Source organism: Typopeltis vanoorti, chromosome 4, assembly GCF_054136105.1.
Source record: "Typopeltis vanoorti isolate ZY-2024b chromosome 4, IOZ_Tvanoo_1.0, whole genome shotgun sequence".
NCBI classification, from domain to species: domain Eukaryota; kingdom Metazoa; phylum Arthropoda; class Arachnida; order Uropygi; family Thelyphonidae; genus Typopeltis; species Typopeltis vanoorti.
This window is the reverse complement of record NC_143552.1, coordinates 116,865,724-116,884,347: the sequence shown is the minus strand read 5'-3', so window position 1 is coordinate 116,884,347 and position 18,624 is coordinate 116,865,724.

Sequence of the window (18,624 nt, the reverse complement as noted above, 5' to 3'; positions counted from 1 at the left end):
TTCTGCTTCGGAACCTCGAACAAGCTGATGCTACAGTCTCCCTGGGAAGGGCCGCAAAAACTGTTTTAATTTTATCCATTAACTGGGCTTTTGTATTACTGGAAGTGCGATTGGTGTCTTTTTCAACTGCGCCCCATACAAAATAATCCATGGGGTTAAGGTCTGGGGAGTTTGGAGGCCAAACATTTGGACTGGTGAAGTCGTAGAAATTTTCAGACAACCATTTTTGACTTTTCCCAGAGGTGTGGCAAGGGGCCGAATCCTGCTGCCATACATACAGCCTACCATTGGCTACCCTTGTTATCCAGGGCTTGACTACAGTTAGCAACTCCATGAACAAAGCCCGAATTCCAATGCCAGGGTTCTTCAACACCTGTTCCTGCAGATTTGCGAGGAATTCTGCTGTACGAACGCAATCAGATCGTCTGCTAGGGATCTTTCTTCTTGCTACATCCTCGTAGTCACCATTGCAAGTCTCTAGTTCATGCCTGATTGTTTTTACTGTATTCAGGGAGCATTGGGCAGCAGTCGTAATATCCTTATTTTGATGGCGGGCACGAATCATCATGATACAAGTTATTCTCTTCCATGATTCAGGTGGGTTCCAGCTATCCATCCTTTCTGACATCTTGTATATGAATGAAGAAGGGTCCAAACTTTTAAATGAAGAGAAGTGTGTGTTAATACGTGTAACTTACGGAAAAATATAATTAATTATAAATATGTCAAATTTATCCCGAACACCCTGTATATACAGATAATTTAGTGTTTTGACTAATTTCTCTCTTATGCCATATAAATTTCAGTTGACTTCCTGCCATACCAGATTTGCTAATTTTAAAAGTGGTATTAAACCTGTGCTGTCTATTTCCGAAGTTAATTTGCCAACATCACTAAAAATTATGCCTAAATAGCTGAAATGGGCATATGTTCTCCATTCAGGATGCAGTTAATATTTTCTGTGTTTATTGCTATTTTCGTAGTTTTGGGTTCTTTTTTTTTCCTGATTTTCATACCAAATTCATTACAGCAGTTATTAAATTTAGTCATGTAATCTTGCAGACTTGTACTTGATTTATTTAGAAGTATAACATCATCTGCTTGATCTGAGATTAACATTTCCAATTTTAAGATCAGGTTTATTAGCACTTTCATAATTTCATCCAAATAGATGATGAATAATAACAGGGATAATGTACATCCTAGTCTCAAACCTAATTTAACATCAAACCATCTTCCTGTATATCCTATTCTAACTGCTAACTTGCAACTGAAGTATAGACTAAATATTGCTTATAATGCCATATAACTAGCATTTTGAACATGTTTCCTCTTGGCACCATGTCATATGCCTTTTCCAGATCTACAAAACTTAAATCCAGATATATTCCTATGATTTCTCAACTATAAGTGAAAGTTTAATCCTGACCAACCTTATTTGGCCTGAATCCACCTTGTTCTTCTCAAATCTTCCCTTTCACAATTTTTCTTAGGTGTTTCTCAAGAATACTTGCATAAATCTTACCTGGAACACTAACCAGTAAAATTCTTCAGTAATTCTCCCATTCGGTTTATTTCTCTTTTTATAGATGGATCCTATGAGAGCTCTTCTGCAATCATCTGGAATTCAACTCTCTGAATTATGCAATGTAGGTGCTAGCACTTATATACTGCTATATTTGAGCATTTCTGGTCAAATATCATAGACTCCAGCACTGCCTTACCATATTCAGCTTTTCAATTGCTTTTTCTACTTTAAGTATTGATATCTATTCCTGATTGCTCCCATCATGCTGTCACTGCTTGTTTCATTTAGCAGTCTTTCAAAGTAATTATTCTATCTTTACCATTCCAATAACAAAAGACAAACATTGATGTCACGTTAAATTCCTACACTATAGTAAGACAGGCCTATCAGATGCACTTCAAACATGCCATAGCATCAACTGGAAGTTGATGCTATGGCATGTTTGAAGTCCCTACACCGCACAAAAACCTGGTTTGAAAGAAAGTTCTAGGAAGCTATTCAGATGCTGAAACAGCATCAGATGCTGAAACAGCATCTGAATCGCTAATTACTAATCACTAATCCACCAACAAGAATGGTGGATTAGTAATTCCAAGAATCTCGATGATGCATCTCCAATGTATATAGCATCTAGAATGTGATGGCAGAATTACAACACAAGAAAACCTTAATATAAGAGGAATGTAGATATGTGTTTAATGTAGTTCCACTGTAAAACATGTTTATTTGGATTTTATATCTATATATATTTGTATCTCATCTCATCATACCCTCTTTTACATTGCGGTGTCGAAGGTTTATTAATCATCGGACCTCAAACCGTTCACAGGATAAGGTGGTCAGCCCCTATGCCCCAGTGTATTCTATGTCCTGTAGTGTTGAGTTCTCAAGACTGGTTTGCCTGCTTTGTGGAATGAAAAACCCCAGGATAAATGGGGGGGGGGGAACCCTGCTATCTACGCCCACGTTGCCAACGGGAATCGAACCTAGGACACTCCTTCCCCAGGCATATGGCTGCGAAGTGCACAGCCACTAGGTTAGCTGCGGGGACATATATTTGTATAATTTTTTATTTATTATTATTACCTGAGACCTCCAGGGAAGCAGGGATTTATTGAGAGAGGCTATAAATCACCCAAACCAGCTGTCATACCTTCCCTTAAATTCATTCACATTAGATGCACTTGCTACTGATAAAGGCAAATTATTCCACCCACTCACTACTCTTGAGAGAATCGCCTATCTCTCATCCCTTTCTTGCCTGTGAACAAACGTTGGCAGAAATCCATGGATGCCCCCATGTTCTCTCCCCACCTTTCATATATAATGAAAAATTTCATCAGATGATATCCTATAACACCCATTCAAAAGTTTATTGACAGCTACATATTACCTCTTTCTCCTGTTAACCAGAGTAGACAGGGTGCAAAGAAGAGTTACAAAGATTATATTGGAACCCAGGAGACCAAATTTGCACAATAATATTGACAGCCTGGTTGTCTGAGTGTATCCGCTCTCCAGCCAAAAGGTTGCAGGTTCGAATCCTGCCATGGCCATGGAAGTTTGTGATTGTCTGTGAAAATACTAGTGGTGGAGTAGATGCGGTTGGTCCATGAGGCTGAGTGGTGGAGACAGAGTTATAGAGTAGGTGCCCTCCCTCAATGAGTTTGGACTCCCTGGAGATGTCAAATAATAATAATAATCCAAGTGTGGTCTTATCAAAGCCTTATAAAGAAGCAAAAATGACCCTTATCTTTACATGAGATCAAGGTTTGCTTCAACATTGCAATTGTCCTCTGAGTTGTATTTGTGACTTTTGCTATGTGACCTGTGAACTTCAAATTCCTGTCTACCATTATACCAGGATCCCTACCCTCATAAGTTTGTTGTAGCATAACCCCACTAATATGCTGGAAATCTCATCATACCAAAGTGCATAACTTTATACAGGGTGTCCAATAAGTCCTGAAATATTTCAATAATTCACAAAAATCAGAAAAATTGTTATATTAGAGTGCAGTTTGCACAAAAGTGAATCGCAAGGAGGGTTTTTTTTGGTGGGAAGAAAAAAATTTTAGTTTAAAATTTCACCAATATATAGGGCAAAAGTAGTGATGACAGAATAGCATTGAAAACTTCTTTAATCATATGCCAGAAACCCATTTCATATCACTACAGTAATTGGTCAACTCGTCTGCCAGTACAATCAATTACAGTCTGCAAGCAGGTGAGAACACCATTTACAGAAGCGTGGAGCATATCTGGATGGCATCTTTTAAAGAAGGTGGGCAGCTCAAGTACACTTGGAACTTTAAATAGCCCCACAACCAGAAATCGACTAGTGTCAAGTCCGAGGACTGAGGTGGTGGTGGTGGGGGGGGGGGGGCATGCAGGGTTGCAGTTATGGCTGATGAGTTGTTTTTCACCAAATGTGCTGATGAGAAACTGCTTCATAGGAGATGCAATATGAGGTGGTGCCCCATCCTGCATGAACGTGACTGAACATTTTTTCCCCACAAGCATGGCACATTTTCTTGTAGCAGTTGCAAGTAGCACAGTGCATTTACTGATCTTATGTTCCAGTCACTTGCTGCATACAATGGCTCTTCAAAGAAAAGGGGACCTACATTGATAGATGCAGTGAGTCATGATGAATGCAACGGCTCCTCTATGTGGACTGTCCTCTACTCATGTGCTTCGTATGTCCAGATGTACAGCCATTGTGGATCTTCTGCAACTTGTCGAAGCCCACGTTGTGAATTTCCTCCCGCCCTTCGTGGTATCACTTGATAATACCTGCTGAAGAGATTGTTTAGGAATATGGACATTTTTGCTATGCCTGTAATTCTTGCAACTTTCAATGCACTGCTTGTTGATTGTGCTGCTAGGGGCTTCATTTGTGATCTTATTTGATTCAAATTTAGAGATTGATATTTTCAGTATCACAAATTTCTGCTGAAAAGCAGTTTTACATTCTATGCCAAGAAAAAAAGGTTACCTTTGGGCTGGTCTGCCAGTGTGAGGGTGATCTGATAAATTTACAGTTTCCCAAGAAAAGTATTAGAGACTAGTTTGAATAAAGACTAGTCAAACTTTCATAAAGCTTCCACTACTGATTTCCCACTTACATAAAACAACACTAACAATGCCGTGTCTACCAATTTAAGGTTCACAATTTTTTCTTTTCACAAAAATGCTGTATATGTCGACGTATAACACGAACGCAGAACGATACTGTTTTGATGGGTGAAGCATAAATGCTTTTCATATTCCTCTCCATCTGAAAAGGAAAGTTCTTTGGGTGGAGAATTATTGAGCTTTAAGCTCGCCCTGAAAGGGCAGTGAGATTAACTGTGTTCAACTGAGCATAGAATTGATTTGGGTCTCTTGTATTTGCAGAAATCTGCTTCATTATAGTCTGAAGCTTGCTTGATCAGTGGGTTCGGATGATTAATTGTCTTGAAGAACTTTTCAGCTAGGTCATGAAGGAGAGATGTGATGTAGGGAATGTTGACGTCTGTGAATTTGGGAGTTTCTGATAAACCACGGAGCATCCAAACTCATTCTCAGACATTTGTTCTGTATTCTCTGCAACTTCTGAATATTTGTTTTCGAAGTATGACTCCATGCAGGAGATGCGTAAGTGATGACTGGGCGTATTACCATCTTGTATATATGAGCAGTTTGTTCTGAGTATCGAATTTACTTTTTCTGTTGATCATGGGGGTAGAGCTGCGCTATTACTTTGGATGTCTTTGAACTTATGTGTTCTATATGATTGGTGAAATGTAGTTTTTTATCGAGAATTACTCCGAGATATTTGACTGTATTCTGCCATGGGATTTTAACACCTAGTAAATGTATATCTTCCTTGATTTGAGGCTTTTTTCTAGTGAACAGTATGGCTGAGCTCTTCTGTGGATTGGATTGGATTCTCCAGTCCATCAACCATTTCTCTAATGTGTGAATACTATTTTGGAGTCTCTTGACAGCTAGTTTGGGGCTGAGAGATCTTGCTAATAATGCAGTGTCATCAGTATATAATGCAGTGATTGTTGAACTTGGGTTTTGAGGGATATCAGCAATATAGATAGAAAACAGCAAGGGGAGCCAAGAGTGAGCCCTGCAGCACTCCCGCTTGTTCTGTATTCTCTGCAACTTCTGAATATTTGTTTTCGAAGTATGACTCCATGCAGGAGATGCGTCTGGTTGATACTGTTTCATTTATTTTGACTTGCATGTATCTGTCTCTGAGGTAAGAGTGAATTATTTTAACTAGATTAGTAGGCATATTGAATGTGATGAGCTTGTAGAGAAGACCCTGATGCCACACCTTATCAAAAGCCTTTGCAGCATCTAAAAAGACTGCAGCTGTATGAAGGTTCCGGTTGAAGCCTTCGGAGATGTATTCGATCAGCCTGTGGATCTGCTGAACGGTGGAGTGATTTTTTCTAAATCAAAATTGCTCATTTGGGATTATACGTAGTTGGTCCGTTTGTGATTGAAGCCTAGTAAGGACTACTTTTTCTGCGATCTTTACAAGGTTAGACAGTAGACTGATAGGTCTGTAGCTTTCAGGGAGTTGGGCGTTTCCCCCCCCCCCCCCATCTTTTTGATTGGTGTGACATCTAACGTAAAACACGAGGCCTAAATTTTAGGTTTTAAGCTTACGTCGGTTACGACCCCCCCAATTTCTTCTTTCTTGTATTAATGCAAGGTTGGTTATTGTTATATTTCGTTATTTTTTCGTATAACATAGATTTTGTATTTAGCGAATTACGCTAATTAAAACTGATTAACCCCATTTTTAATTAATTATTAATTTTGCATTTTTTTTTTAATTTTAGGATTATTGAAATTGTTATCATTTAAAATCATGGACCCAGCAACAAAACGAAGAAAGTATGAAGCTCGATTTAAAATAAGGGTAATTGGAATGGCAAAGCAAACTAATAACTGTGCTGCTGAAAGAAAGTTTGACATAACGAAGAAGATGGTAAGAGAATGGAGGAAGAAAGAAGATATTTTTTAAAAATTGCCAAAGAAAAATGTGCAACGAGAACGAAGATCACCCGATGGCCGCAACTGGAAAATCACGTTGCAGACTGGGTATTCGAACAAAGACAGAATGGAATACGAATAATTATTAACAAATGATCCACCCATTTTCCTTCATCTAAAGATAAACGCTCAACCTTGTCTCTACCTAGTGTGTGTGTGTATCAAGTTCCTTGCAATGTAATCTTTCCTACTTTGGACAAACTGGACGTTCTATAGAAAAAATAATTCAAGAGCATCAATCATCAATTCAACACAAGAAACCCGAGAAATCTGGATTAGCTCAGCATGGATTAGAAACAAGCCACAACATCCTTTGGTCCAAAACTCTCCTACACAGATGTGGCAACAAATTTGAACGTTTATTTAAAGAAAGTGTGGAGCCCTCACTTCAATCCTAACTTGAATCGTAATGACTGTATATCTATATCAAAAATTTGGGGAAAGTTTAATCAGGATAACATATTAATTTTTTTTTCTTTATGTAAATTTCCTATATTAGTCTAATATTATTTAAGATTATTACATGAATTTCTGAATTAATATCTTTAATTATGACTTTAAAATTTTACTCTTCTAATACTTAGCGGTATGACATCACGCGGCTCGTTCTACGTGTGAATGATCAATTGTTCGTATTTCACCTTTTTTTGTTTTTGTTTTTTTTTTTTAACTATTCCTGTGTAGCCACTGAAGACGGTCTGTAATATTCAGACGGAAATATTTGGCAAATTAAATATTATTCTTGTGTAAATGTGTATATATTTAATAATCATTATCTCACAAGTATCGTTAAAAAATAAAAAAATCTTGTAATACGACAAAAAACGAAAATTACTTAAACCGGCTTTTCCCAAACTGTTCTGCGATTAGTTTTCTAAGCATTTTTCATGAATAAATATTTTATAGTGGAAATATTCTGAGGAGAATAATATTCGTGAATATGTCGAAAAGCACCTAGAACGCCTAATAGCATCTCTGTAGCAAATGATAGTGACCAAGCCATGCATTTTTAAACGTGGAAGTATTCATGAATTATCGTTAATTTTCACACATTGAAACCTTTCAACATTTGGGAAAGGGAATACCGTTGTTTATGACAATTGGCAAATTAAATATTATTCTTGTGTAAATGTGTATATATTTAATAATCATTATCTCACAAGTATCGTTAAAAAATAAAAAAATCTTGTAATACGACAAAAAACGAAAATTACTTAAACCGGCTTTTCCCAAACTGTTCTGCGATTAGTTTTCTAAGCATTTTTCATGAATAAATATTTTATAGTGGAAATATTCTGAGGAGAATAATATTCGTGAATATGTCGAAAAGCACCTAGAACGCCTAATAGCATCTCTGTAGCAAATGATAGTGACCAAGCCATGCATTTTTAAACGTGGAAGTATTCATGAATTATCGTTAATTTTCACACATTGAAACCTTTCAACATTTGGGAAAGGGAATACCGTTGTTTATGACTGGTCATAAAAATTGCCCGCAAGCGGATCATAACAGTGGGCGGCGTATCCTCTGTTCTCAAAACTGAAGGAAATGACATCTGTGTAGCAAATGTCAGTGACCAAGTGGCATAATTTTAAACATGGAAATATTCATGAATTATCGTTAATTTTCACACATCGAAATCTTTCAACAATCGGGAAAGAGAATACTGCTTTTTATTACCGATCATAAAAATTGCCTGCAAGCCGATTATAACAATGTGCGGCGTATCCTTTGTTCTCAAAACTGAAAGAAATAACATTTGTTTTGCAAATGTTAGCAACCAATCAGCAAGGAGGTAAAAAGAAAATTTTTCCACTAAAATTGAAGATCAAGGTAGTCTTGTATCCGATTATCAAATCTAGTAATACTGAATACTCTCTTCGCAAGTTCGTATTGTAGGGTGAAAGTTTCGAAAAAACCGTAGTGCCGTGATCTTTTTCAAGTAATAGGCCTGCAGATTTAAATTTTAATATAATATGAATAAGAGACAAGGGACTTTGTTTAATTTTGATATTAAGAAATCTCTTATTGAAGGTGTTTGTGATGCAACAGATAGTGATTCATTCATCACCAGCCTACAAAGCGATCTCCAGGATGTACAAAAGGTGAGAAAAACTACCAGCACACAGGAGAAAAAAGTCTCCATTCACTCGTAAGTACTTATAATAATATAAATTTTTTGGTGATCAGAATGGGATATGCCAATGAAAATCAGCACAAATTAATTTAATGATGTTTATGTTTAATTAATAATAAAAAATCAGCTAAATTAATTATTAATTAATACATTACAAAATAACCAAGGTGTTCCATGAAAATTTCAGAATTTGTGAAGTGTTCCGTTGTAGGAAAAGTTTGGAAAACATTGGCTTAAACAATTTATTTATTTATTCGTATGGGGTTTTCCTCCCTTTTTCTCCCCCATCCCTATTGGGACGAGTTGAGCCCCCCCCTCATGGAGGTTAAGTATTTATGGCTCTAGATCCGTGTGTGTTCACGGGGCCGGTTTGCGGGATGAAAAACACCACATAAATTGTCGGAAAAAACCCTACTGCCTGTGCCCAAGACTGGCTAACTTGGCTATGGCTGAGGAAGATCTTCAGCAATAGATCTTTGATGGGAATCGAACCTGGGACACTCCTTCCCCAGTCATATGGTTGCGAAGCACACAGCCACTACGCTAACTGCGTGGACGCTTAAACAGTGAATCTGAAGAACTATTTTCAACAGATGATGAAGAAAATTAACATGACAATTGAGGTTAATAATTATTATTTGTTTTTTAAGACTTACATCTAATGTAATCTTTTAAATTAATTTATGCAACAAAAAATTAATCTGATTTGTTTATAAACACTGCCTATTTTCATATATAATGATGTATTATAACTACTAAAAGTTCATTCAAGAAATGAAGCTTCCCTTTTTATACTCGCCGTATAAGACAACCCATGATTTCCAGGGGTTTTCTGTAGTGTATATTATTTCTGGGAAAACTCCCATGTTACTCCTCATTATAAACTATTATAATACAGCTATATTGCCTGCTTCAGTTTAGGAGTGCCCCTGTTTAAATGTCATTGGCTATTTACTCATGGGTTCTTAGGGCATTATGAGTGTAGATGTACTAAAAAGTATATGTAGCTTAAGGAATAGAAATTGCACATGCCTTTTTCTGGGTGTTGTGGCTTTTCCTCTGTCTGCGATGTCGAGAACTGCAGAGTGTGTGTGTGGTGTGTGTGGGGGGGGGGGTAGGCAGTTTGGTAGAATAAGTTAGAAAAACCCGAGTTTTTTTTTTTTTCGTAATATATAGAAACATATACTTTTATATAGGGTGGGGAAAAAAGTGAAAGGGTTAATTTTTTAAAATAAGGAGGGGGAAGGGGAAAGGTAGTTGACGGGGTGTGGACCGTTTCGACTATTCGTGGTCATCATCGGAACATATTGGGAAAGTGGAAGCTATGTCAGGTCGGGTGGGTGCTTCAGAGGTGTTTGTGTTGTCTCCTATTGGTCGGGATTGTGACCTCAATTTAATGTTGTGAAGTTTCCAAACCTCGGAGATTATGTAGGGCCTGTGTACGTTGATCGAGTTCGCGTCACACTTTATAGCTATTGTTTCCGATATTCTGAGCATTGTTTCATTGTCTTGTCTGTCTATTATGATGGCCTTGTCTATCTGCGGGGTGTGTTTTTGTTCAAGGGCGTGAACAGCTATTTCCGTTTTTCCTGTGCTTTGTATACGATTTTTCTTTTTAATGTTGCGTTTTTTAGTGTTTAAATGTTCTGGAATAGGGATGTTACAGTCACGGAAGTGTTCTTGTAGTCTTGCCCATAAAGACCTGATGGTGGAACCTGTGTAGGTGATGTCACAGTCTTTTTGGCAGGGAAATGTATAGACTACATTGTGCTGTTCAAATATATCTTTTTGTGTGTGAGGTTTGGTGGATTTTAGGAGGTTAGCCAGTTTTTGGCTTGTGGTGAATACCAGTTTGTAGTCAGTATGTTTGAAGATGTATTTATAGGCTTTGTATGTGTTTTGGGTGTATAGTAGTTTGATAATTTTTTGTGTAGGGAAGTTCGTTTTGGTACTTGGGTTGTTTTGGCGGTTTTTTGCCGTCTTGTTTGCGTAGTTAATCAGTTGTGTAGGATAGTTACGATTTAAGAAGATCTGTGTTCGTTTTTTTATTTCAGCGTTTAGACTATTTTGATTGGTTGAAAATTTGTGAGCATTTATGAATTGTGATAAGATGACGGATTTTTTAACAGAATACGGATGGTATGAGTGAAAATGGAGGTAGTTTCCGATGTGTGAGGGTTTGTGGTATATTTTCGTGGCGATTTTGTTGTGTGTTCTGGTTAATGTCAAGTTTAAGAAGTTGATGGATTTGTTCTGTTCGGTTTCTGTGGTGAATTTTAACCTGTTGCTGTAGCTGTTTAGGGATGTTTTTAAGGTGGTGATGTGTGTGGGATTTCCAATGCACAGAATATCGTCCACGTATCTGCCATAGAAGGTGATGCCGGGGGGAAGGGAAGGGTGGAGTAGAAGTGATTCTATATGTGCCAGGAATAATTCCGCTAGTTGTCCACTGATGTTTTGGCCCATGGGGAGTCCAAAGATTTGTATGTACATGTTGTTGTTGAACTTGAAGAAGTTTGCCGAGATTACTAGTTTTATTAAGTTAATAATGTCAATAATGTCAACTACCATACACCCAAAACACATACAAAGCCTATAAATACATCTTCAAACATACTGACTACAAACTGGTATTCACCACAAGCCAAAAACTGGCTAACCTCCTAAAATCCACCAAACCTCACACACAAAAAGATATATTTCAATAGCACAATGTAGTCTATACATTTCCCTGCCAAAAAGACTGTGACATCACCTACACAGGTTCCACCATCAGGTCTTTATGGGCAAGACTACAAGAACACTTCCGTGACTGTAACATCCCTATTCCAGAACATTTAAACACTAAAAAACGCAACATTAAAAAGAAAAATCGTATACAAAGCACAGGAAAAACGGAAATAGCTGTTCACGCCCTTGAACAAAAACACACCCCGCAGATAGACAAGGCCATCATAATAGACAGACAAGACAATGAAACAATGCTCAGAATATCGGAAACAATAGCTATAAAGTGTGACGCGAACTCGATCAACGTACACAGGCCCTACATAATCTCCGAGGTTTGGAAACTTCACAACATTAAATTGAGGTCACAATCCCGACCAATAGGAGACAACACAAACACCTCTGAAGCACCCACCCGACATGACATAGCTTCCACTTTCCCAATATGTTCCGATGATGACCACGAATAGTCGAAAGGGTCCACACCCCGTCAACCACCTTTCCCCTTCCCCCTCCTTATTTTAAAAAATTAACCCTTTCACTTTTTTCCCCACCCTATATAAAAGTATATGTTTCTATATATTACGAAAAAAAAAAACCCGGGTTTTTCTAACTTATTCTACCAAACTGCCTACCCCCCCCCCTCACACACACACCACACACACACTCTGCAGTTCTCGACATCGCAGACAGAGGAAAAGCCACAACACCCAGAAAAAGGTATGTGCAATTTCTATTCCTTAAGCTACATATACTTTTTAGTACATCTACACTCATAATGCCCTAAGAACCCATGAGTAAATAGCCAATGACATTTAAACAGGGGCACTCCTAAACTGAAGCAGGCAATATAGCTATATTATAATAGTTTTCTGTAGTATTTGAGAGTGTCTTATACGCCGATATATATATATATATATATATATATATATATATTGGCGAAAATTTGCACTAAATTTTTTACCACACGAAAAAAATCCTTGTCACTCACTTTTGTGCAAACCACTACCACTCTCTGATATACCATTCTGTTTTAAAATTTTATGAATTATTGAAAATTTTCAGGACTTATGGAACACCTGATACATACATCAAATTGATAGCCGTTTCGTTTGCCCAAATTTCCAGCATATTCAAATCATTTCGTAAGTGCTGGATATCAGTGGTATCCCTGATTGCCCTTCCTATCTTTGCGTCATCGACAAATAAATGTACATCTATTAGAAACTTCCTAATATCATTAATGTATATATTGACAACAATGGAACCCAGGAGACCAAATCTATGCACAATAATCCAATGCGATTTATTAAGGCCTTATAAAGAGTGAAAATGACTTTCTTATCCTTACATGCCAAGGTTTGCTTCCACATTGCAATTACCCTCTGAGTTGTATTTGCAACTTTTGCTCTGTGACCTGTGAACTTCAAATTCCTGTCCACATTTATGCCAAGATCCCTAACGTCATCAGTTTCTTGTAGCATAACCCCACTAATAATAATAATAATAATAATAATAATAAGATTATTATTATTATTATTATTATTATTATTATTATTATTATTATTATTATTATTATTATTATTATCTGACACCTCCAGGGAGTCAAGGACTCATCGAGGGAGACTGTAAATTACCTAACCCAGCTATCATATCTTCCCTTAAATTGATTTACACTAGATGCACTCTGCCCCTAAGAGCAAATTATTCCACTCACTCACTGCTCTTTGGGAAAAAAAACCTAGCTCTTACCACTTTCTTGACTGAGAACAACCTTAACTTCCATGGACTGCCCAATGTTCTCTCGCCCATCCTTCCATATAACAAAAAATTTCATCATTTGAAATGCTTTACACCTATTCAAAAGTTTATAGACCTCTATCATATTACCCCTCTTTTTCCTGTTAGCCAGAATCTACAATCCATATACTCACAATCTGTCCTCATAATCTAAATCCCATAATCCAGATATAATCTTAGTAACTCTTCTTTGCACCCTTTCCACAGCTTCTTTATCCCCTTGAAACCTGGGAGATCAAATCTGCACACAATAATTCAGGTGTGGTCTTATCAAAACCTTATAAAGAAGCAAAATTACTTCCTTATACTTGCATGTCAAGGTTCGCTTCAACATAGCAATTATCCTCTGAGTTGTATTTGCAAATTTTCCTATGTGACCTTTGAACTTTAAATTCTTGTCCACCAATACACCAAGATCCCTTGCCTCTTCAGTTTCTTGTAGCATAACCCCGCTAATATAATATGCCGCTGGAACTCTAAACATGCCAAAGTGTAACTTTACACTTACTAACATTAAACTGACAGCCATTTTCGTTTGCCCAGATTTCCAGTGTATTCAAATCATTTTGTAATTGCTGAATATCAGTAGCATCCCTGATTGCCGTACCTATTTTCACATCATCAGCAAACAATTGCAAATCTGATGATAGACCCAGCTTGATGTCATTAATATACAGATTGAACAATAATGGCCCAAGGACTGAACCGTGAGGTAAACCACTGGTTACCTTCAATCTCGCATATTCACACCCACTCTATACCACTTTTTAATGTCTGTCAACCATCCCCTGATCCAAGTCAATAGATTATATTCCAATCCCATTTTTTCCAGTTTGCGTAACAGCCTATCGTGTGGTATCATATCAAATGATTTAGAAAAATCCAACATTATCATGGTGTATCCATTCCCTTTATCCAACTCGGCCATAACATTGTTATAAAATATGAGCAAATTGCTAAAACATGACCTTCCATTGGTAAACCCATGCTGTTGCCTACAGAGTATAGAATGCTTGTCTACCCATTTCTGTATGTGAGTTCTTACCAACTTTTCTAAAATCTTCACTACCACACTACAGATACTAATAGGTCAGTAGTTAGACACATAATTTTTGCACCACCCTTGTACAATGAAACTGTCATACATTTCTTCCATTCCTGTAGTATCATTCCTGACCTGAGACTCAAGTTATACAAATGTGTGAAAGGCCTAGCCAATTCAGCTGAACATTCCTTTAACAAACCGGCTGATATTCCATCTGTCCTTATTGACAAATTCTTATCCAGGTTATGCAAACGCTCTTCAACCTCATTTTCATGAACCTCTAACCCTTCATCCAATGTAGCAGTAGCACATGCCACATACACCTGGTTGATATATCTTAGCAAAGTGAGCACTCATCAACTGAACAATCTCCTTAGCTTCCAACACTCGTGTACCATCTGCATTCAATAAAGTTATTCTTCCACATTCATTCCTTCCTTTGCTTGCGGCATAACAATAAAATTCTTTTGAATTGCCTTTAGCTTTCATGGCCAATTTTTTTTCATACTCCGTTTCAGCTTTTCTCACAATATTCATTACTTTTCTGGCTTGAGCGTTATATATTTCATAACTCCTCTCACTCTTATTCTCACGATATTTTTTCCACACCATGTTCTTCTTGTGGATCTCTTGCTTTATAAGGCTGCACATCCATTTCACTCCCAACCTATTTTTTTCATCGAACACTAGGAATACATTGATATACCGCCTCATTGAAGCACTTTTTCAAAGATTCCAAAGGCACTTTTTGAGCATTTTTTCAAAGGGACTAAAGATAGTGTTCTAAGTCGATCATAATTTCCAGCTTTGTAAATCAGCATGTGGCCTGTTTTAATGGGAGCTTCAATACAAGCAGATACTTCTCAAGAAAGACCAGCATGATAACTGTCACCAATTGGTGGTAAAATAGCCATATTCTTGATAGAGATCCCTTCTCACGCTATGAGCAAATTCAACACTCTATGACCTGGAGTTTTCTTTCACATGCTGCTTGACAAAGTTGTCTCCAACAATTCAATAAATTCTTGTTCTTTCTTATCATGAGATTTCTCATCTACCCAATCAATGTTTGGAAAATTAAAGTCACCCATAATGATCATTCGCTTGGTATCCATAAGGCTAAATTGGCGATGCATTTCTTCGTCCCCTACAACTGAGCTGCCAGGCCTTTAGCAACACCAAACCATATATTTCATTTTGTTAGCCTACACTTTACGCGAGATAGACTCAAACTCAATTCTACATGGGACATTGTTACAGTGGCATAGCTAGAGCTTTTGCTGCCCCTCTCAATACACACCAAAAATATTACAAAAAGTCAAAACGACGTAGGGAAAGGAATTAAAACACTATGTTTATGTTTATTTTAGTTGTAAGTATAGTTGTTGAAAATTAATTAAGTAATAAAATTACTAAGTTAACATAAACAGAAGATATGTCGAAAGATAAAATTGTGTGTCACTTGAAAAGTGCCACCCGGGGGCAGACTGTTCCCTCCACACCCACCTAGCCATGCCACTGCATTGTTACCATCACTGTTTTCTTGCTTTTCTACCCTTACTAGACTTAAGTCATCTGATAGCATTAGTATATAATACTGGAAATCTAGAGGCCTGTGTAGTTCAGTGGTAGTGGCGCTTGCGTCCTCTGCGATTGGTCGCTCGAAGTCAGACTTAAGTTCAAGTCTAGTCGTCGACTGGAGGAGCTTTTTCTAAGTCCTTCTTGGACCGATTCCCGAGTTAGTCGATCGCTGCCACGGGAAAGCTGGTTTTTCCTCCCGGAAACTCGGGTGTTTTATCCTGTAAACTCAAGAAAATCGACTGTAGTATCCACATTATTTCAGACAGCAACATATCTTGTTAGGAGTAGGTACTAATAGATGGCAGCACTTGTTTGCCAGCCTCTTCATTGGTGGCTGCTATAATTAGCGATAGACATGGGCCAGCTATCTCTTATTGGCTACCGGTGGAGATTGAACTGCCCACTCAGTCTCCAAAAGCTAGATAGAGTATAACGGCCTTGCCTACTCCCTATAAGGTAATAAAAGGCATTACCTGATTTACAGGGTGTTCGGGATAAATTTGACATATTTATAATTAATTATATTTTTCCGTAAGTTACATGTATTAACACACACTTCTCTTCATTTAAAAGTTTGGACCCTTCTTCATTCATATACAAGATGTCAGAAAGGATGGATAGCTGGAACCCACCTGAATCATGGAAGAGAATAACTTGTATCATGATGATTCGTGCCCGCCATCAAAATAAGGATATTACGACTGCTGCCCAATGCTCCCTGAATACAGTAAAAACAATCAGGCATGAACTAGAGACTTGCAATGGTGACTACGAGGATGTAGCAAGAAGAAAGATCCCTAGCAGACGATCTGATTGCGTTCGTACAGCAGAATTCCTCGCAAATCTGCAGGAACAGGTGTTGAAGAACCCTGGCATTGGAATTCGGGCTTTGTTCGTGGAGTTGCTAACTGTAGTCAAGCCCTGGATAACAAGGGTAGCCAATGGTAGGCCGTATGTATGGCAGCAGGATTCGGCCCCTTGCCACACCTCTGGGAAAAGTCAAAAATGGTTGTCTGAAAATTTCTACGACTTCACCAGTCCAAATGTTTGGCCTCCAAACTCCCCAGACCTTAACCCCATGGATTATTTTGTATGGGGCGCAGTTGAAAAAGACACCAATCGCACTTCCAGTAATACAAAAGCCCAGTTAATGGATAAAATTAAAACAGTTTTTGCGGCCCTTCCCAGGGAGACTGTAGCATCAGCTTGTTCGAGGTTCCGAAGCAGAATTGAAGCTGTGATCGATGCTAATGGTGGTTATTTTGAGTAAATCTCGTTGATAGTATTGTAATTAACTCTGCCTGTAATGTTTTTTTGTCAATTCATTAAATTTAATAGATACAAAGAAGATTTTCTTTTTCCTTACGAAACTGTCAAATTTATCCCGAACACCCTGTATTTATTTTATTTATTTTTTTAGTGGAAATCGCATCCCTCAGGTACAGCACTAGTTACCTTAAATCTGGCAGATTCACATCCACCATATTCCACTTTTGATATCTGTTTGGCAACCATCTATTGATCCAAGTCAAGAGTTTATATTCTAATCACATATTCTGCAGTTTAAGCAACAACAACCGCTCTCTTCACTGAACTCTGAAGTAAAATTGTTATAAAATATGAGCAAATTGCTGAAACATGACCTTTAATAAACCCATTCTGCTCCTTGCAGAGTACAGTTTGTTTGTCTGCCTATTTCTGTATGCGAGTTCTTATAAACTTCTCTAAAATCTTCACTACCGCAGCAGAGATACTGATAGGTCAGTAGTTAGATACGTCAGTATTTGCAATACCTGTGATAGCGTTCCTGAGCTGAGACTCAAATTATACAAACGTGAAAAGCCAAGCCAATTCGTTTGAACATTGCTTTAGCAAGCGTGCTGATATTCTATCTATCCCTTTTGACAAATTCATATCCAGGTTATGCAACAGCTATTCAGCCTTATTTTCATGTACTTCTAACTCTTCATTCAATGTAGCAGTAGCAGTAAGCAGAATGTTACATATGCCTGTTGATATATCTCAGCAAAAGGAGCACTCATTAATTGAACAATTGCATTAGCTTCTGACACTAGAGTACTATCTGCATTCAGCAAAGTTATTCTTCCACATTTATTCGTTCTTTTGCTTGTGGTATAACGATAAAATTCTTTAAGATTGCCTTTAGCCTGCATAACCAATTTCTTTTCATACTACTCCGATTTAGCTTTCTGCACAATACTTGTTACTTTAGCTCAATGGGAGTGGCGCTTGCATTCTCTGCGCTTGACCACACGAAGATTGACTTATAGTTTGAGTCAAGTCGCCACTGGAGGAACTTTTTCTAAGCCTTTCTTTGACCGGTTCCCGAATTAGTCGATCTCTGACATGGGCAAGCAGATTTTTTCTCCCAGAAAGTCGAGTTTTTCATCCCATAAACTCAAGGATCGACCATAGAACCCTCATTATTTCAGACAGTTACATATCATGTTAGGGTTAGGTACCAAGAAATGGCAGCACTTGTTTGCTCGTCTCTTCATCGATGTGCCAATAATTAGTGATAGACATCGGCCAGCAATCTTAGATTGGCTAATAGCGGAGATTGAACTGCCCACTCAGTCTCAAAAAAAAAAAAAAAAAAAAAATAGACATGATTTAAAGGCCTCGCTTACTCCTTATTAATGAATAAAAGGCATTATCTTACTATTTATATTTTTCAATGGTTACTTTTCTGGCCTGCGCTTTATAGATTCCATAATTCTCAC